The sequence below is a fragment of the Schistocerca americana genome, chromosome X, assembly GCF_021461395.2.
Source record: "Schistocerca americana isolate TAMUIC-IGC-003095 chromosome X, iqSchAmer2.1, whole genome shotgun sequence".
Lineage (NCBI taxonomy): Eukaryota > Metazoa > Arthropoda > Insecta > Orthoptera > Acrididae > Schistocerca > Schistocerca americana.
In genome coordinates this window covers 612,434,876-612,456,174 of record NC_060130.1, presented here as the reverse complement: position 1 = coordinate 612,456,174, position 21,299 = coordinate 612,434,876, and the positions used below count along the sequence as shown (strand labels likewise).

General features: G+C 43.6%; 1 long non-coding RNA gene across 1 annotated transcript in view; it reads right to left on the bottom strand.

The window, feature by feature from the left end:
* Positions 1-15,314, bottom strand: part of LOC124554782 — an 86,133-nt gene extending 70,819 nt beyond the window's left edge. The window contains exons 1-2 of the long non-coding RNA XR_006968448.1: positions 15,231-15,314; positions 11,206-11,367 (exon numbers count right to left, since the gene is read on the bottom strand). This is a non-coding gene — a long non-coding RNA (uncharacterized LOC124554782). The remainder of the gene's footprint in view (positions 1-11,205; positions 11,368-15,230) is intronic.
* Positions 15,315-21,299: the final 5,985 nt, after the last annotated feature.

Sequence of the window (21,299 nt, the reverse complement as noted above, 5' to 3'; positions counted from 1 at the left end):
AATTTCTATATGAATCACTAGTAGCCAAATCGCGAAGGATGATAGCCAATGTGATTGTCAATGGTATACAGTCTTTCACAATGGTACTTGTATTTTCAGTTCTGGAACTAATTATTTTTTACGATATATTCGTGTTTCGACAGTCTGGTAAAACTCTGGAAAAGGTGTATATCCAGCATCAGACCACGAATTAAAATTATGGAAGTAGTTCGCTTAGTTAAATAAGCACACATCGACAAAGCCCGGTTTCTTGTTTGCTTGCTAAATTTTTCTTTGTGGAACATAAAGAAGGAAAACCACACTGACCTCCATTCGTTCGCAGTCGGCTGCTTCGCGGCAATGCTGAAGCCCGTGTGAATACATCTGACCTGAAAACATACTTCTCGGCCACGATATTATTGCACTTAGCCCTCCGTGGCCGTCATCAGAAGCACGCAGTGACCTTACAGTAAAGAAGTGCAGTGGCGATTAAGGAAAGCGCATCGAACTGTAGATGCTTAAAGACAGTTGTACAGTTGTCCAGTTGTTCAGCGTGTCCTCGTGACATACCACGATAAAAGCTCATGATTAATCGACCGAAGCGCCCTCACTTCATGGTGCAATAATGTTGTGGTCGACTTATATTTCCGCAGACGTTGCCGAGTTAGTAAACATATTGCTATAATTCATGTGCCAGCAATGTTTCGGGGAAATGTGCGGGGCCGTATTGTTGGCAATAATCAATTTTTTATGGCCTGTGTAAACATACTTTTTTTGGCAAGCTTTGTTGCAATGAAATCTTTTTCTTACAGATGATTTGGCGCAGACGCCATTTGACATTATTGAATAAAAATAAGCAAAGTATGTTAACTTACTGATTTGTTTCTCATCACGACTTGCAATGAAGGTGTGCGAAAGTGGCTGAGCAGAGTTCTGCAACAAACACTAAAAGATTCATTTTTCCATTTAAATTGTCATCAAAATGTACACCCAAACTGTTTGAAGATTCTGTTTCACTAACTCTTATCTGCACTTTAAATGAAAGGGTGTTTAAAAAATGTGTCACGTGTTCCCATCGAAGGTAATATTAGTGAAAACTAGAAGAAAAAGCCCTATAATTAAATTTCTGCAAAGCAATACCTCTTGAGGTATGGTATCTTGTGACGAGTAATGTGTAGTATTCGATGGCGGAGGCAGGATTCAGAAGAGATTGAATAGTAGATTACCAAAATACGCATGTGAAGCAAGTTGCAAATTCTCGAGCAGTCATGAAAGTGAGGCGTCAGAATCCCATCAGTATAAATTCACAGGGAAGAAATTGTCTGTAACAGGCTCAGAGCGCCATACACTTTACCAAAAAGATTATTGGATGTTGCGTATCACCGATATCTGCGTGATGAGTTGACAGCACTATTGGAGAACGTTACTCTTGCAGAAAGACAACAACAGTGGTTTGTGCACGCGGTGCACCAACCCATTTTCTAGGAATCGTGCGACAGTACCTCACCACAACGTTTCATGGGCGATGGATTGCTCGAAGAGGTCCAGTAATATGATCTCCTCCCCGTTTACCAGACCTGGAACTGTTGGATTTCGGGCTATTCGGACATTTACAGGCACTGGTGAATGCTCAATCTATCATCAGTATGTAGACTTTACGGTAGTGTGTGACCAATGCATATGACACAATTCTAACTTTTCTATAGTTTTGACCCGTACTATCTCCTTTAGGAACAGATGTCACTTTTTTAAACATCGTATGTGTCTTACATGTTATACTCTTATTTGCAGAAAAGAATACGATGCGTATTTTAATTGGGAATGGGACTGGAATAAACATCCACTTGTAGTGGAGTGGACACTGTTTTGAAACTTCCTAGCAATTAAAACTTTGCACGTATGTCGCAAATATATCGTTTGTCGTTTGTCAAGAGTGCATCATTCGACACACATACTAGCCACGGGTTGTTATTTATGCTTAGTTTATAAACTGTTTATTAGAATACACAGCTAGCGCTGTTGCCGCGCCTTTACCGTTGTGTCCCGCTCTCTCTCCAACTCTACACCCTCCACCTCCTTTCCCAACACAACTTCCAGCACCTACCCCTCCCAAATGATGAACTTCGCCCTGACGTCTACACCTCCTACCAACTCTAATACCACCTTCTTCCTGCCTCCTCCTCAGGGCTCCCTCTCCTCCCCCTCCCTTCTCGTGAGCAGCGTTCCCACTCCCTCTCCCGTGCTCCCCTTCAGTGTCTCTGCACCCCCTCCTGCCCTGTGTTCTCTCTTCATGTCCAGCCCTGCCCATCTCCTGCCCCTTGGTGCGCCTCCTGCCCCCTTTTTTTCCTCTTCTTCCCACTCCCAAGCCCCCCCCCCCCCCCACGCCTTCCTCCCCTCTTTTTCCCTCCTCTCCAGTCTCCCACCCCTCGGCAGGTCCCTACCAACGGTTTTTTATTCTTCATGAGTGCTCCATCGTTTCCAGTGGTTTTTTAAGTGTCTTGCTCTGTGTGATTTTTATCCTGTGGCTGAATTTTAACTTGTGTTTACGTCTAGTGTTTTTTAAAGTGCACTTTGATTTGCCAGCTGTGTTCTTTTAACTTTATGTCGACTTTTTAACTGTCCCCCAGTGCATGTCCCCATCTTAGTGTATATTTTAACTCTCACCATCACCATTTACTATGTTTTTATGTCCCCCTTTTTATGTAATCACCCTTTTGTATTTTTGTAAAGCCAATTGGCTGAAGAGCGGTGGACTGTGCCGCTGCCAGCCCTCCCCTGCCCATATGGGGGAGGGAAATGAAATTACAATAAAAAAAGAAAAAATACACATCTGGCCAGTTCTGGCTAACCATCTGAAGAAACTTCTCTTGGGTTTATATTACCGTGAAAAATGAAATAAAACAAATGTACAGTCAGCTATCCACTTATGTAACAAAATAAATTATATTATCATCTGTGTGACAAATGTGGATTGGCCAAGTTTCATAAGAAAACTTCCTTAAGTACCCAGAAAAATGAAAAAGAAGCTTTAAACTGGTCCTCAAAGCCACAAGGAGAAGTGGGATGTCATATAGATTAGTAGATGGTAATGTAGCTAATCTGCTAATTTGAGATATTTCCTGGACTGTTTAAGATATCGCAATTCTGTTTTGCACCCTAATGAATGCGGAAAATAGGCTCACTAAATCAGGACCACATTTCCTGTGGAGTAAGCACCAACAGAGGAAATTAATTTCGTGATAATTAACCCACAAGCATTTTGGGGAAATTTTCGAATTAAACGTCCATCATACAGCAAATAAGGTTTGTTGTCTAACTGCAAACATTTAACTATTCAATTTATGATTTAATGAGTAATTGAAATGAAAAATGAAAAGAACTGTGGCATTTCTGTTTTTAAACTGCCTCAAAAAAAAAAAAAAAAAAAGAAAAGTAGGGTGCATGTGGGAGGAGAGAAGGAAACGAAATGAAATGTCACAGGTGGAGATAGTATGTGACGTTACTGCAGTGATTACAAAAACGATTTAGATTTACAAGAACTTGTCAGTTTGAGCCCGCTTATCAGTATGATGTGACACCTCCTCTGCCTGGCTGCATGCACAGATTCTGTTGGGAAGGCTGACATAAAGCCGTTGTTTCCTCTCTTGAGACAAACTGGTCCACCACATTTGTGATTGGTCCTCGATATCCTGCATACTTGCACTGGGACACAGTTAAGGACCAAGCCGGTCCCCCACACCTTCTATTTCGGACAGTTCTGAGGATCTTTTTCGCCATGGGAGTACGTCAGTATCACAATGGCAGGTCACAGAAACACGTGTCATGTGTGGAGGAACATTGCCTGGTTGAAAAATGGCACTATGATACTGCCACGTGACACATGAGGACGCAGAGTGTCCTTGTGTACTGTTGTGCCATCAGAGTTCCCTCAATCACTACCAGCTGTGACCTGAAGCCGTACCTAATGGCTTCCCACACCATGACTCCAGGAGTACGACCACAGTGCCTCTCTACAACACTGGAAGAGCTGGATCTCTCCCCAGGTCGCTGCCATACTCGTAGGCGGTGGTAATCCACGGTGGCGCAGAAAGGCGATTCATCCCTGAACACAATGCGACGCCATTCATCAGCAGCCCATGCTCCCCAGTCACGGGACGACTCCTATAGCAGTAATTTGTGTTGTGTTAACGGCAGTCTACGTGTGGGACGGTAGTTCCCTTGTCAGTCTGTTGACAGCCTCTGACCAATGGTGTGGAATGACCCAGAATGTTGTGGGTATTCTGTTACGTATTCTCGGGTGATTGGCGCAGATGTGAACGTGTTACGATATGCTTGGTGCGTATTACGGCGATCCTCCATTGTGGTGGTCAGACGTGACCGACCGGTACCTTCCAACGGGTACGCCTACTCTCACGTTCCCATGCAGTCCAACACTGGGCCACTGTCACATCGGAATCTCCCACAGGTCTGGATATTGGACGATTCGACCAGCCCGCCAAATAAAGAACCACAGATGGTTCAAATGGCTGTAAGCACTATGGGACTTAACATCTGAGTTCATCAGTCTCCTTGACTTAGAACTACTTAAACCTAACTAACCTAAGGACATTACACACATCAGTGCCCGAGGCAGGATTCGAACCTGCGACCGTAGGAGTTGCGCGGTTCCGGACTGAAGCGCCTAGAACCGCTCGGTCACAACGGCCGGCTAAAGAACCACGATGAGGTCTCTTTCAAACTCTGTCTGGTTCTCATAACGCTGTCTCAAAAGAGTTGCCGCATCACTGTGTCCTTCACAGCGATCATTCAACATACGACGATGTTCACACCCCTTATATATACCCCCAGGCCTCCTAACAACATTAACACGAGCAGCACTAATGTATTACGATGGCCGTTCTATATGTCACAGAAAATTGCAGGGGTGTTTCGCTTTCAGGCAGTGTACATATCTATTTCACACAGTGGAGAGCAGTTTGTTTTATAGCAGTCCATAATAAATTATGTAGCAAAAAATTTAAAATTTATTACAGCTGTAACTGTGATTGCTGTTGCATTGTTGCTATTCGTCTAAAATGACTGTTACAGACTGTGTGTTGCGCACAGTGAAAGAGTCAGCCATCATAATGCTGTAATAGGGATACTGCCTATTTTTAAGAAATTTGCCAATTGGTGTTAGAACGGTTATTATTTCAAAAATGCTTTTTATAACAGTACTTTCATATGTTTCTAAGCGCATTTTTTATACTGAGTTTTCGACACTCACGGTGGTCAGGTGACCTTGCTATAACGTCACCGGTCAGTAAGCTATTTGTCAGACACTATGAACCAAAAGACGTCTTGTATGTTTTCCGTAATATCTCGTTAATGAATAAAGTTATCTGAAAATTCTTTTCCTCGGGTTCAAGAGCTCAAGAATTTGAGTCTTTCGACGGGAAGAAAAACATTTGTCTGTTCTGATTGGGATGAAATAAGATATGGAAGGAATTGGCTTGAAACAAAACACCCTCCAAATGTTCACTTCAGATTGTCTGTCCTTACATGTGCCGAATGGGAGGGACACCCGTCATGTTGGTACTACACTAATTGCCTTATGTCCGGTGGGATGTTTTCAAATACCTGCGGCAGTAGCATATCTCAGGAACTCGAGAGACTTGAGTGTATTTAGATTCCCACCAGTATAAGAGTGACCAATGATGTGGGTCTCGAAAAACTCTCTCCAAACGTTGACAGACCAAGAGCGTTGTTTCTCCCACGTCCTTGAGTCAGCGTAGATTTTCAGCTGACGTTTAGTGCATATCACGAAAGTCGATTTAGCCGTGGTTTGAAAACGATGCGTTTTCTTTCAAAATGGTTCAAATGGCTCTCAGCACTTTGCGACTTAATTTCCGAGGTCATCAGTCGCCTAGAACTTTGAACTAATTAAACCTAACTAACCTAAGGACATCACACACATCCATGCCCGAGGCGGGATTCGAACTTGTGACCGTAGCGGTCGTTCGGTTCCAGACTGTAGCGCCTAGAGCAGCACGGCCACTCCGGCCGGCTGCGCTTTCTTTAAACAAAATTTTGCATAGGTCATTAAATGGCTCTAAACACTATGGGACTTAACATCTGAGGTTATCAGTCCCATAGACTGAGAAATATTTAAACCTAACTAACCTAAGGACATCACACACATCCATGCCCGACCAGGATTCGAACCTGTGATTGTAGCGGCAGCTCAGTTCCGGACTGAAGCGCATAGGTCATCACTTTACACTTTTCATATATCACATTCTGAGAATTACAACCAAATTTGGAAGTCATTGGCATGCAGCTGTAGATGCAGCGAAATGTGAGGGGAATGAAGTGCGATGGAATGTAATGTTCTCAGAAGACTCGTTTAGCTGGTCCCTCTTGTACTTCTGAGTTTCCTCTCAGTGACATCTGCATTGTCGTTTACAGCTGCTAAAATGTTGGTTTCATTCCTTTCACCATTTGCTCTTCTCTTTCCTTGGCGTATTTTATTCTCTACGCTTCAATTTTATAGAATTTTTTTATAATGCTCGCCAAGGCATATTCGTGAGTACTTCGATCTGGGTATTCTTCATGATAGAATAGCACCAATACCCCAATATTTCGGCTACATTCGCCATAAACCATATTCACATTTCCGACTGTTGTAGACATTGCGAATCAACAGCTTTATGGGCAAATTATCTGACCGCTACAACAGCAGAACACAGACTGACTGGCTTCAAATGCACAGATAAACAGAAGAACCACACCTCGAGTATATGGTTGCTTACATGACAGGGCTGACGTTTGTTGGCGGGACAGTAGTGGTACTATTTGGTGAAATCCCATGCATGTTATGTCACTGAATTTCTCTTAAAAGCTTCTTGCAAGTGTCTCAAAAAACAGTATATAGTACCAATACAGAAAAAAACGTCGGTGCCTTAATTCGACGGCTATAAACAATAAAAATTTCTCGCGAACGTCAGAAATTCTACATATTGTCCGCTGTAACTTGGCGAAAACCGTACCTCGATATATTCATGCATTCTGGCTATATTTGGGGTGGCCTGTCTTAGCTGTCTTACTATGTGTAATTCACCCGCATCTACGTTAAAACATAAGTAGTCTATTTAAGAGCGATAGATTGTTGACAGTTTTTATAAATACATTAAGTTACAGATTTCTCACTGTCTTTCTGTTTGTCCGACCTCAGAATTAAGGGTGGCAACTTATATTCAGGTGCTATACAGGGTGAGTCACCTAACGTTACCGCTGGATATATTTCGTAAACCACATCAAATACTGACGAACCGATTCCACAGACCGAACGTGAGGAGAGTGGCTAGTGTAATTGTTTAATACAAACCATACAAAAATGCACGGAAGTATGTTTTTTAACACAAACCTACGTTCTTTTAAATGGAACCACGTTAGTTTTGTTAGCACATCTGAACATATAAACAAATACGTAATCAGTGCCGTTTGTTGCATTGTAAAATGTTAATTACATCCGGAGATATTGTAGCCTAAAGTCGACGCTTGAAACCTCCGACGTTCATTTGCGTGTTGTAACAAACACGGGCCACGGTCGACGAGCAGCATCTGCAGGGACATGTTTACGATGACGACCGTGTTTACGAGTGTGGCTGTAGTGCACTGTTGTGGTTTGGTCTAGCCGTCGCAGTGTCCGCATGTAGCGCTTGCTACTACTGTTATTCTGCATCCGTCTCCGCACGCAGACCAACTGTAGTACACCGTGTTACCAGACGTCTGTGATAGTGTAGTGTTGTAGGAACTGTGACCATGGTGTATTCGAACTCTGAAAAGGCGGAGATGATACTCATCTATGGCGAGTGTCGACGAAATGCAGCTGAAGCCTGCAGGGTGTATGCAGAACGGTACCCGGACGGAGAGCATCCAACGTGCCGCACATTGCAAAACATCTACCGCCAACCGTATGCAACAGGTATGGTCGTGGCACGCAAACGGGTCCGTAACAGGCCCGTCACAGGAGAAGCGGGTGCAGTTGGTGTGTTAGCTGCTGTTGCCATGAACCCACACATGACTACACGGGACATTGCGAGAGCCGGTGGACTGAGTCAAAGTAGTGTCATGCGCATACTGCATCGTCACCGCTTTCACCCGTTTCATGTGACGCTACATCAGCAATTACATGGTGATGACTTTAATCATCGAGTGCAATTCTGTCAATGGGCATTAACAGATAATGCGTTGCAGTTCTACCTGTTTACCGATGAAGCGGGTTTCACAAACCACGGGGCAGTGAATCTACGGAACATGCATTACTGGTCCGTGGACAATCCTCGCTGGCTCAGACAGGTAGAGCGACAGCGACCGTGGACTGTAAATGTATGGTGCGGAATCATTGGCGACCACCTCATTGGTCCTTACTTCATTGCAGGGGCCCAAACAGCTGCAACATACATCGCGTTTCTACAGAATGATCTGCCAACGTTGCTCGAAAATGTCCCACTGGAAACGCGTCGACGTATGTGGTATCAGCATGATGGTGCACCTGCACATTCCGCAATTAACACTAGGCTGACCCTTAACAGGATGTTAGACGAGCGTTTCATAGGACGTGGAAGACGCATAAATTGGCCAGCCCGTTCTCCTGATCTTACACCTCTGGACTTCTTTCTGTGGGGTACGTTAAAGGAGAATGTGTACCGTGATGTGCCTACAACCCCAGAGGATATGAAACAACGTATTGTGGCAGCCTGCGGCGACATTACACCAGATGTACTGCGGCATGTACGACATTCATTACGCCAGAGATTGCAATTGTGTGCAGCAAATGATGGCCACCACATTGAACATCTATTGGTCTGACATGTCGGGACACACTCTATTCCACTCCGTTATTGAAAACGGAAACCACGTGTGTACGTATACCTCACCCCTCATGGTAATGTACATGTGCGTCAGTGAAAAAGACCAATAAAAAGGTGTTAGCATGTGGACGTAATGTGCCGTTCCAGTCTCTTCTGTACCTAAGGTCCATCACCGTTCCCTTTGGATCCCTACGTAATTCGGTGCTCTCCGATACACATGATCGAACAGCGGAGGAGTGGTACTCAAGCGTCAACTTTAGGTTACAATATCTCCGGATGTAATTAACAAATGGCTCTGAGCACTATGGGACTTAACATCTATGGTCATCAGTCCCCTAGAACTTAGAACTACTTAAACCTAACTAACCTAAGGACAGCACACAACACCCAGCCATACGAGGCAGAGAAAATCCCTGACCCCGCCGGGAATCGAACCCGGGAACCCGGGCGTGGGAAGCGAGAACGCTACCGCACGACCACGAGATGCGGGCATGTAATTAACATTTTACAATGCAACAAACAGCACTGATTACGTATTTGTTTATATGTTCAGATGTGCTAACAAAACTAACGGGGTTCCATTTAAAAAAACGTAAGTTTGTGTTAAAAAACATACTTCCGTGCATTTTTTTATGGTTTGTATTAACCAATTACACTAGCCCCTCTCCTCACGTTCGGTCTGTGGAATCGATTCGTCAGTATTTGATGTGGTTTACGAAATACATCCAGCGGTAATGTTAGATGACTCACCCTGTATATACATTCGGGTCAATAAGATACACATATACATTATTTGGTCAAAAGTATCTGAACACCTCTGTGTAATTAACCACTAGTGGAGGACCCGCCAGTGTAAAAGGAATCTGGGAGTATGACGTTGTCAGTAGAGAAGCAGAGTAACAGTAGAATGATTTGGTCAGGAGCGTTCAGCGGCTTCGAATGTGGACGAGTCAGTGGATGTCACCTGGATAACAGATACACTGGGGATATTTCAATGCTTTTAGCGCTGCCCAAGTTGATGAAGTGACCTTGAAGTGGAAAAGCGTAGGAAAAACCACAGCTAAAGACCAGGGAGGCCTCGTGTACTGACGGGCACGGACCGTCGAGTATTGCGGAGAATGGTTGACAAAAACGCATGAAATTACCGTAAAGATGTCCGTCCCTGGTAGCTGAGTGGTCAGCGCGAAAGAATGTCAATCCTAAGGGCCCAGGTTCGATTCTCGGCTGGGTCGGAGATTTTCTCCGCTCAGGGACTGGGTGTTGCGTTGTCCTAATGATCATCGTTTCATCCCCATCGACGCGCAAGTCGCCGAAGTGGCGTCAAATCGAAATACTTGCACCCGCCGAACGGTCTACCAGACGGGAGGCCCTGGTCACAAGACATTAATTATTATTATTATTATTATTAACCGTAAAGATTCACTCGTAATTGCCACCAGCAGCCGAGCTAGCACAGTGATTGTGCGTAGGGAGTTTAAAAGAATGCGCTGTAATGGTCGAGCAGCTCCTCATAAGCCAACAATGCTCAGCTACGCTTGAAGTGGTGCGGAAACCAGCTATTTCGAGTGACGAATCACACTATACCCTGTGGCAATCCTATGGTAGCGTCTGAGTTTGGCGAATGCATAGGGAAGTTACCTGCTAGCATGTGTAGTACCAACAGTGAAGTACAGAGAAAGTGGTGTAATTGTATGGGGATGTTTTTCGTCTTTATGTTGTGATCCCCTTATTGCGCTTAAGAAAACACTAAATTCGAAAGGATACGAACGCGATTCGCATCATTGTGTACAACGTACAGTGAAGGAAGAGTTCGAAGACGATAACTGTTAGTATCGGCTTGAAGTGCACCCTGTGATAAAGTAGCATCTGTAAGGCAGTAGTTTGTGGACAATTACACTTCTGAAGTTGTCACGCCTGCTGAGAATCCCGACTTTAGTAGAACAACTACGGGATGATTCAGTCCAGTGAACAGTCTCTGTTGCAATTATGTTGTTTTATCAATTCCAATGACGCATTTCAAGCGGTTAGAGCATCAGACTGGAACAATAAGGAAATAATTGCACCTCAGACACGTGAACCTAGCGAGTGGTGGATTTAATATCGCTAAAAGGTGAATACATTTTTAAAATCTTTAAAAACTTACTTGGTTGAACGTTGAAAGAGTTAAGTACGGGGCCCGGTTGTCATATAAAACAGCGGTGGAAAACACGCTTGTCATGAACTACGAGTTAACGTAAGGGAACCCTAAAACAGGTAAAACAATTAATTGCAGAAGTACTGAGTATAACGAGTTGTGGTGGTGGAGGGGAGGGGGGAAAACGGATAAAATATGAAAATAATAAGAAAGAAGTGTCATGTAATTAAAACTCACCACTGAAGAACCAAGAGCCGGTGCGACGGTAGGTACACGTTTACAACCATCGAACTGAATGAGATGGAACTGCAGTGCCCTCGCCGGCAGTAAACACAGATGTGGTGCAGCGATGTTACGGAACAGGAACTGCGTGAGTTGAAGACCAGCCAGGTGGCGGCGCTGGAGCAGCGAGAATATAAATGACATGCGGGGAAATGAGGGGGGGGGGGGGCGGAGGGGAGGAGGTAAATATAGGAAACCTATGTACTAATATGCAACGATAGGAAATGGAGGGGAGGGGGTAAAAGAGGAAATGGTGTGACGTCGGGTTCATCTGTTTGAAGAAATTTTGACCTTGGAAAAATGGAAAAGAAGGTGCCGTAAGTGCTGAAAGAAAAGGGATAAGGAAAAAGGATAAGAGGGCGCGGAAGGAGGTGGGTGGTAGTGGCGGCGGGGGCAGGAAGATTTCATTTTGAAATGAAGATAGACAACGTAGCATCTTAAAAAGTTTGTTTTCTTGTAATCAGCTGCTCGTTGAGACTGTGTTCTGCAGACCGTCTCATGAACTCGGAAATGTCTAATTCTAGAGAAGGCTGATTATGTCTGGTTCTGTTGAGACGATCGGAAAAGGCCGAGCTGTTTTTGGCTCTGAGCACTATGGGACTCAACTGCTGAGGTCATTAGTCCCCTAGAACTTAGAACTAGTTAAACCTAACTAACCTAAGGACAACACAAACATCCATGCCCGAGGCAGGATTCGAACCTGCGACCGTAGCGGTCTTGCGGTTCCAGACTGCAGCGCCTTTAACCGCACGGCCACTTCGGCCGGCCCGAGCTGTTTTTGACGCCGCCCTTCCTAGTTAAAAGATGTTCCTGAAATCTAGTCTTAAGGGCTCGTCCAGTTAGTCCAGTAAACGATGTGGGGCACTGAAAGCACACGATTTTGTAGACCCCGGGGCGAGAATACGAGTCCTTCAAGAACCTTTCGTTGTGACAGAAACGATGTTGGACCTTATCGTTAGCTGGGAATGCCTCTTTCACGTGATGACCTCAAGAAAGGTTGGTAAGTCTGTAAGGTAGGTATTCCACAACCAAGTAAGTTTTTAAAGTATTTTTTAAATTTACTCATCTTTTAGCAATATTAGATACGTTACTCGCTAGGTTCACGTGTTTGGGCTGTAATTATTTCTTCATTGTTCCAGTCTGATTATGCACTAACCGTGCGAAACGCGAAATTGGAATTAATAAAACAATTACATAATTTTCAAAATGGTAAAGACAGCAATCAATCGTCGTTTCCGTTCTAGCTTTATTAGAGCATATCCAGATTTAGGCTAGTAACTAGCCATTATCAGTGCGGTATTTCGGAGTTCTTAGAGCATGTATAACAGCTCCGAAATACTGCAGGGATAATGGCTAGTTACTAGCGGAAATCTGGATTTGTCCTAATAAAGCTAGAACGGAAACGACGGATGATGGATGCTCTTTACCATTTTAAAAGTTATATCACAGTCGTGGAGCTCATTCCACTTTCCTAGTGCAAGGTAATTTGTTAAATTACGTAATTGCAGCAGAGACTGTTCACTCATCTTAATCATTTATTTTCTCCTCCTGCATCTGTCACAACGAAATGGAATGAAATATACCTTTGGGATAATTTAGAATATGGACATCGCTCCACCCTCCTGCCCCAGCGTCCAACATCACTATGTTTTCTGATTTCGGCTCCTCAGGAAGAATGGGCTTTCGCTCCTCCACAGATATTTAAAAAAACTGACGTATCGATGTAGTACAGTTCTTCTACACCACACTGATGCCAATGTTATGTTTGTACATTGAATAGTTTGCGAGTCTGAATGAGTTGAATGAATTTTAAGGTCACTTCTGCGTTTCGTGTGGGATGTTCCGCACCTCTATGTGTGGCGAAGTGTCACTCCGGAAGTAATTCTGAACAAGTACGAAGGAAGTAACATAAACCTTTATTTTTTGGAAAGAATTTTATTTGTTCGTCTACTTCAGTGTTATCCCTTTCGGAATAGTTCCCTATTAGGTATTAAACAATTACGTCAGCGCTGTTTTTAATTGCCGAAAGACTTATGGAGCTCGATCTTTGGGACAGCTTTTAGCTCTCTCAGTGATGTGAATTTAATCTGATGAGTAACTGTAAAGCGACGGCACTCTAAGGTTTTCTTTCATTATGGGAGCATTGGAAGGTCACACGAGACTAATATGGAGGCTGGAGCACCAGTAGAGTGTTGTGTTGGCTTTGTGTTGGCCCCAAAAATAGCAACGAAGTGTGAGCAGATGTATTATCGTGATGCAAAAGCCATTAACTGTTTCGTCACAAATCCTGGCAGTTTTTTTCTGATTACTTCATGCAAATTCCATTTAACTGGCTAGCAGCACTCTTTATTCATCGTTCGACTTCGTGGCAGGAACTCACTGATTTCATATAGCGACAACTGAGCAAATTACACTCGCCACTATTTTTGTTCGAAATTGAACATTTTTGGAAAGAATTTTACTGTCACGCATTACGTAGTAAAACAGGCCGAGAAATTTTCCAGTATGAGCCAACTGATTTGCCACAATCACCAGGACTTCTCTGATTGTGATTAGGCGATCGTTCACAATCATTCTTTTCACTTTTTCTCACAATTTCATCTGTTGATGATGTACTGAGGTGCCCGTCTTCTTCAACATCTTCGCGGCCTTCTTGGCAACGACTGTACCACTCATGAACTCCTGTTTTACTCATAAGCGATATTTAATATTTCTAAAACTTTGCTGCACTTTGCCGACCGCAGTGGCCGAGCTGTTCTAGGCGCTTCAGTCTGGAACCGCGCGACCGCTACGGTCGCAGGTTCGAATCCAGCCTCGGGCATGGATGTGTGTGATGTCCTTAGGTTAGTTAGGTTTAAGTAGTTCTATTTCTAGGGGACTGATGACCTCAGATGTTAAGTCCCATAGTGCTCAGAGCCATTTGAACCATTTTTTTGCTGTACTTTATTGTGTTCATATTACAAAATTGAATACAAATTCTCTGATCCATTTTTATACTACATGAATAAGCGCTGATAGCACCAAAACACATATAGCTTTAACAGCTGACAACGAACTAAATATCCGATACCACTAACACTGTACACATTCGTTTTACGTATGAAAACGTAGTTTTTTGCGGCGACATTCTTGGATAGATGGTTTCAGAATTTCTTGCCGCGTCAGAATTTTATACAGTTTCAAGTTTTATTCGACTTCCTCTGTCACCATCGCCAGGAGTTATCTATAGGCTGTGTGCTCTTTTATTTAGTTTGTCGAATTATGTAACGGAGACGTCATGAAGTCACGAAAGTTCCATACGATACTAGATTTTATATCGATGTCTGTGATGGAAGAACAATGTTAGCGATACAGATTTCGTTAAATGATGACTGGCTCTCTCATTTCTCTGTTGGCTTTCAGTATCAAGCACCCGTTTCTTTGTAGGGTATAGCCACTGTTCCGATTAAAGTTATTGCACATTCGGATTTCAAAGACTTCTTTGATGACAGAATCCCAGTATTAAGATGCAAGGGAATCTGTTATCAAAGAAGCCGTTGCGATCAGTACGTACAGCTACAATATTAACAGGGACAACGGCTACACCCTTAGTGGCACATGGAAACGGTGCTTGATGCTGAGAGGAAACAGAGAAATCAGCTGAGTTATCCACCATCCAACGAAATCAACATCGTTGAAGATGTTCTTCCGTTATAGTCATCGACATAATCTCTGGTAGAATTTGGAAGTTTTGTGGCTTCGCAACAGAATTCGAACCAACTAAACGAATTACTACACGGCCTTCAGAAAACTTTTGACGGTGACCACGGAGGAAGTGGTCGAGAGTTTGGCATTTCATACTGCTCTGACACGGCAAGAAATTCGTGAAGCATTTATCCACTTTTCAGACTTGTTTACAAAAACAATAACGAAAATATTCCGTGAATCGTACTTATAAAACACGCGAAATTACAAAATTCCCTTTACATCTAAATACACACCTCTTAGAGTACTCGTCACGCACGAAGGAGAAAGCCGGTGCGAGACAAGAAGCAGGAAAGCTGGAGGGCAGCGGTGGCCCCGCCTACACAAATACGTAACGAGTCCGCCGGGAGGCGCTAGAATAGCTCGCAGCCGGGCGGTCACGGAATTCTTGCTTCTGACCCTCTCACTTCAGCCTTGTCTTCTACAGAGAAATCCACGCCGTCTAACACATCTCTCTATTAATGGACGTCGGCGCAGATGCTTGTATCCGCATAGATAGCGAGGGATATCCTCTGTACTAGCTACTTCACGGATAAAAGCTTGCATCGATGAGAATATCCAGGATACCTGCAATAATAATTAAAAGTTGACATTGTCATTCTGTCAGAGTCAGTGAAGGACTTGGAAGGTCAGTTGAACGGAACGGACAGTGTCCTGAAACGACGTTACAAGATTAATGTTAACAAATGTGATATAAGAGTAATGGAATGAAGTCGAATCAAGTCAGGCAATGCTGAGGGAATAATATTAGGAACTGAAGTCTTTTCTGAAGGTATTTATTTGCCTGGAATGGTAACTTCTACGAATGTGAAACGTGTACGATAAATTACTTAGACAAGAAGAGAATGTAAGCTTTTAAAGGGATACGTGCTTAGGCGTTAAGGGTTCGTCAGTTTAGTACTGATTGTTTGTGTGTGTGTGTATTTGTGACGAGTGGAGGGAGGAGGTGGAGGGTCTAATGATTGTAGGGGAAGTCCCTAGTTTGATTAGGGTAAACAGTAAGCAAGTCAAATGAACGTGGACTGCAGTAGTTATACGGAGATGGAGAAGATTGAACAAGACACACTAACATGGAGAGCTGCCTTAAAGTAGCATCCGGACTGAAGATGACAATAAGTTTTCAACGTTAAAGAACAGCGTCAGAATTAAAATTTTCGTCTATTTGCAACAAATGCTATAGATAATGTTAATCATTATTGTGTTAGGGCACAAGTATTATCCTTTCGCGTCAGGGTGACACTATAATGACTTGAATGCAGACTCTTGGAGTGTTGCCCGCATCTCGTGGTCGTGCGGTAGCGTTCTCGCTTCCCACGCCCGGGTTCCCGGGTTCGATTCCCGGCGGGGTCAGGGATTTTCTCTGCCTCGTGATGGCTGAGTGTTGTGTGCTGTCCTTAGGTTAGTTAGGTTTAAGTAGTTCTAAGTTCTAGGGGACTTATGACCACAGCAGTTGAGTCCCATAGTGCTCAGAGCCATTTGAACCATCTTGGAGTGTTGCTGACCTGTGCAAGGGCTAAAGATAGCGACATCCTTTCTTCCCCGTTACAATTACGCATACCATTTGTTTTCGTCATCCCAGTCGCGTATCTGGGTCCATCCAGTTTCGTTTGGCATAATGGAAGTCATTCCTGGAATCAGTGAAAGCTCCCACAAAGTGACAAGAAGCCTCTTGTAGGATACTCTACCGCCGGCCGAAGTGGCCGTGCGGTTAAAGGCGCTGCAGTCTGGAACCGCAAGACCGCTACGGTCGCAGGTTCGAATCCTGCCTCGGGCATGGATGTTTGTGATGTCCTTAGGTTAGTTAGGTTTAACTAGTTCTAAGTTCTAGGGGACTAATGACCTCAGCAGTTGAGTCCCATAGTGCTCAGAGCCATTTGAACCATTTGATACTCTACCCACTGGAACTTTCGCTTCCTGGTCTCACCCCAACTTATGTGTCACGTACGATATAAATAATGGTAGGTATAAAATTAGTGACTCTGTCAACATATTTATAACGCAAGTTATATTTCTATGTAAGCAATGCAACGTGTAGTGCATGGGGAAATGAAGCACGCTAGCATAATTTATAATCGTGGTGAGCTAACTGAGTACCCGGCACCGCCATTGCCCTGGTATGCATTTACTTCAGTTCTATTAGTGCATCACTTCCTTCTCTATCTCTCCGACCACGTCCTCTGCCTCCATCTCTGTCCATCTCCTTATCTTCCTTCTCTCTCTTCACCTCCTCCACCACCCACTCTCTGGTTAATTTCCTCCAGTCCCTCTCTCTATCCACCTGCTGCTTTCCCCTTTTTCTGCCCATCTCATCCTCCTCCTCTCTATGTCAATTTCCTCCTCCTTCCTTTCTATGTCCACCTCCTCTTTCCCATCTCGCTATCCATCTCCTCCTCTTCCCTTTCTCTGTATATATCCTCCTCCCCTCTCTCTGTCCATCTCCTCCCTCTTCCTTTCTATGTCCATTTCCTCTTCCCCATCTAGCTATCCATCTCCTCATTTCCCTTCCTCTGTATATCTCCTCCCCCCCCCCCCATCTGTCCATCTTCTCCTTCCCTCATATCTCCTGAAATATTTGTTGAACAATGATATAATTTTGTCGGCACATTCAGCAGTATATATATTGCGAACAGAGTTTGTAACAAGAAGTAATAAATGTAAACGTCATGCCTAATGCTGCATGGATTCCGAAAATGTAGTATACCATAAACGTTTTTCCTTTCATCATTTTGTAGAGGTTGTCAGCGACAAAAAGTTTCTTAAAGGTTTGAAATTATATGTAAAGTTTGTTGCAAGTCACTAAGTTTTCTCGTTCTCAAATACTGGATAGTGTAAATAGTGGCTATAAATTATGCAAATGTACATTATGCAACAAATAGTGTGGAAGTATGGAATAAACACATCGAAGATTGTATAAGTATTGTATTCCTTACTTTGAATCGTATCGCGTAGCCAGTACCAACCAAGAAAGGCATTTTCACAATATGAGAAAGTTCAAAAGTCAAACAGTATATAGCTTTTCCCAAGAGTAACCATTTTTCCAAAATTCGAGTAATATTGTTCAGATCAATAAGTATCTTGTACTTCACACTTTCTAAAGTAGCCTAAGTTGTTCCGCAGGTTTCAAGCTATCTCTTTATCAAATTTCTTCGAAATCTGTTCAGCGGTTTAGTAATAATAAATTTAAACGTCACGCATTTGCGGCAGTTTTTCACACATCTCAGTGTTTATGTCATCATGTATTCTGAACTAAGTGTTATAGATAGATACAATTTTGCAGGCTGAATTTGTAAAAAAATTGTGGTAAAATATTATGGAACCAAACTGCTAAGGTCATCGGTGCCTATTTGCAGGCTGATTCAGTGATATATGTGAACACTGTCTGCAAAATGTATCGCGAATATAAAGAAGTGATAAAACGTCATGCCTGATGCGAAAATGAACAGCGAAAATGTAGCAACAAATAAAGTTTTTCCTTTCATCATTATCTGGGGAATGTCAGCGAAAAACTGTGTCGCCAAGGTTTAAAATTATGTGCAAAATTCGTTGCAAGTCGCTAAATGCTCTCGTTCTCAAATGCTCTAGCGTCTAGAATAAAATCTGGATATTTTCGCATCGAGATCTACACTCCTGTTTCATCCCCACGTGATTGATAGGTTCTTACCCTCACAGCGATTCTTTCCAGATAGTAAATGATACGTGTACGAAGTTTGGTTGAAATCGGTTCAGTGATTTCGGACGAGATCTGGAACGTACATACGCACATTTTTATAATATGTATAAATACATTTTTTCAGTGTTCCGATTTTGACGAAATGTTGCCTATTTGGTGGCCTAGCTACGCTGAAGTTACGAATGAAATCTCCATAAAAATCTGTTATGTAGCTCTGGAGATAAACGTGTTCAGACAGACAGACAAGGAAGCCTTAGTAAAACTCTAAATCACGATATCATTTTTCCAAGATCCGATTTTGATGAACTAGAGCCTATACAATGCCTCAAACTATGCTCAGGTTACTTGCGAAAATCCCATTAAAAATTCGTCTATAGTTTTGGAGATTAGTGAGTTCAAAGACAGACAGACACGACGGTCTTACAATTATTGTTATTAGTGTAAATTAGCGTACATTTGGTAAACGAATTAGATGAGTAGCGTATTGGCTGTCGGCCTTTATCTCAAGATCTTCGGCCGACGTTTGCTTAGTGATTTTTCTAACGTTTCACCAGCGAATGTGGTTTGCATTGCGAAAGATGCACCTGCCATTTCTGGCGGTAGAGTGGATCGAGCACGTGGCCAGAGATCATACCGAATTGTCGCTCCAAAGTCTGAGGGCATTTCCCTAGTAAACGAAGTATACAAGTAACGCAATGCCTGTTGGCCTTCGTCTCGATATGTTCGACCGACATTTGCTTAGTGATTTTGCAAACATTTAGCCAGCACAGGTGACTGGTGTTGTTACAAGATTCACCCTCAGTTGCTGGAGGCGGACTGCGGTCGAGCCAGCGGCCTGAGACAGTACCAAATTGCCGCACCAAAGTCTGAAAGGTTTTCCTGGTCATTACCGCTGTGGTTCTCTCCTTGTTACCTGCAACAGCCGTTCGCTGCTGCACTGGTATCCAGAATCCACTTATCTTGAGGCTTTCCTTTTTTTCGCCAAACTATTGTCGTGTTTATCAGTTTCAATGACTTCCTTGAACGAATAGACAAGGTGACTCTTCTCTATAGCGAGGACCTGCGTGATGGCCCAAAGCGTGGTTCCAAAACCGACACACACGGACCGATACATGCACAAACTTTCATATCATCATCCGAGACAGAAAAGAGACATGATTAATACGGTCATAGTGCGCGCAAGACGAACACGTGCTGCAGCACCTCGGATGGTTCAAATGGCTCTGAGCACTATGGGACTTAACAGCTGAGGTCATCAGTCCCCTAGAACTTAGAACTACTTAAACCTAACTAACCTAAGGACATCACACACATCCATGCCCAAGGCAGGATTCGAACCTGCGACCGTAGCGGTCGCGCGGTTCCAGACTGAAGCGCCTAGAACAGCTCGGCCTCCCCGAATGCGAGATGCAATACCTAATACGCGATCTGAGGAACAGTGGATATCCCACGTGTTATACAAGAAGGGTCACGGAAGCTAAGAGTCGGCGAAGTGACACGTCAGGAGAGGAAATGTCGGGTACAGACTTTCTACCATACATCCCCTGGGTGACGGACAGAATCAGCTGTATGTATATTGCACAAACACGACGTAAGGGCTGTATACAAACCGACTTAGAACATGATAGATTGTCCCAGATCGGCAAAGGGCAAAAGGCACCTAGTCGCAATCTCGGGAGTATATCGCACACCTTGTACACGTGGAAAAGTCTAAGTTGGAATGACTGGACGATCCATCAGTACCAGAATCATCGAACATTATTGGTATTGCAGGTTGATAAAGGCAGAGAATCCTATCGTGGCGGAGCACGCATTGTGTGAGACAGTCACATAATAACATTAGCTGACATGTACGTTTTCGCTGTGGAGAAGAACTTTAACTTACAGAAACTACCAAGAATTTCGTAGAATAAGTTGTACTAAAACCTCTGAAGTTAAGCGCTATCGGGCTGGGCTAGCAATAAGATGGGTGACTATTCGGTCTGCACAGCGCTGTTGGCAGGCGGGTTGCACTCAGCCGCTGTGAGGCAAACTGTGGAGCTACTTGATTGAGAAGTAGCGGCTCCGGAATCGTAAACTGACATACGGCCGGGATAGCAGTGTGCTGACCACATGCCCCACCATATCCGCAGCGGGAGGAGGATGACACGGCGTCTGGTCGGTACCGTTGGGCCTTCATGGCCTGTTCGGGCGGAGTTTAGTTTTAGGTTGTACTTAAACGTGCTCAGCAGTAGCCTCTAACATTCTAGTGATTTATAAACTACGGGGTTCGAATTCAGCAGACGAAAATTAGGCTAGGCGCAATGCTACCTTCAGAGCACCGGCATACGGAACAGATTATAGCAATTTAAAAAAATTTTGTTTCCGCGGATGCAGATGCTAAAATCGACTTAAAAATAAACTATTTTATTTGTTGAAACTACTATCAACGTCATTCGTCTGTAAAACAACTTGTGTGGCCACTACCGCCATCTGAAAACAAGCGAAAGATTGGCCTTTTGTATGCGTGTTACACGTTACCATCACGCAAAAGTATTGAGAGGATTTAACAGAAAAGTCTACCGCCACATTGGAGAGGAACAGTGACAGTGAATATGACGTCAGAGAAGAAACAGCACTTTAATGTTAGAGTTCC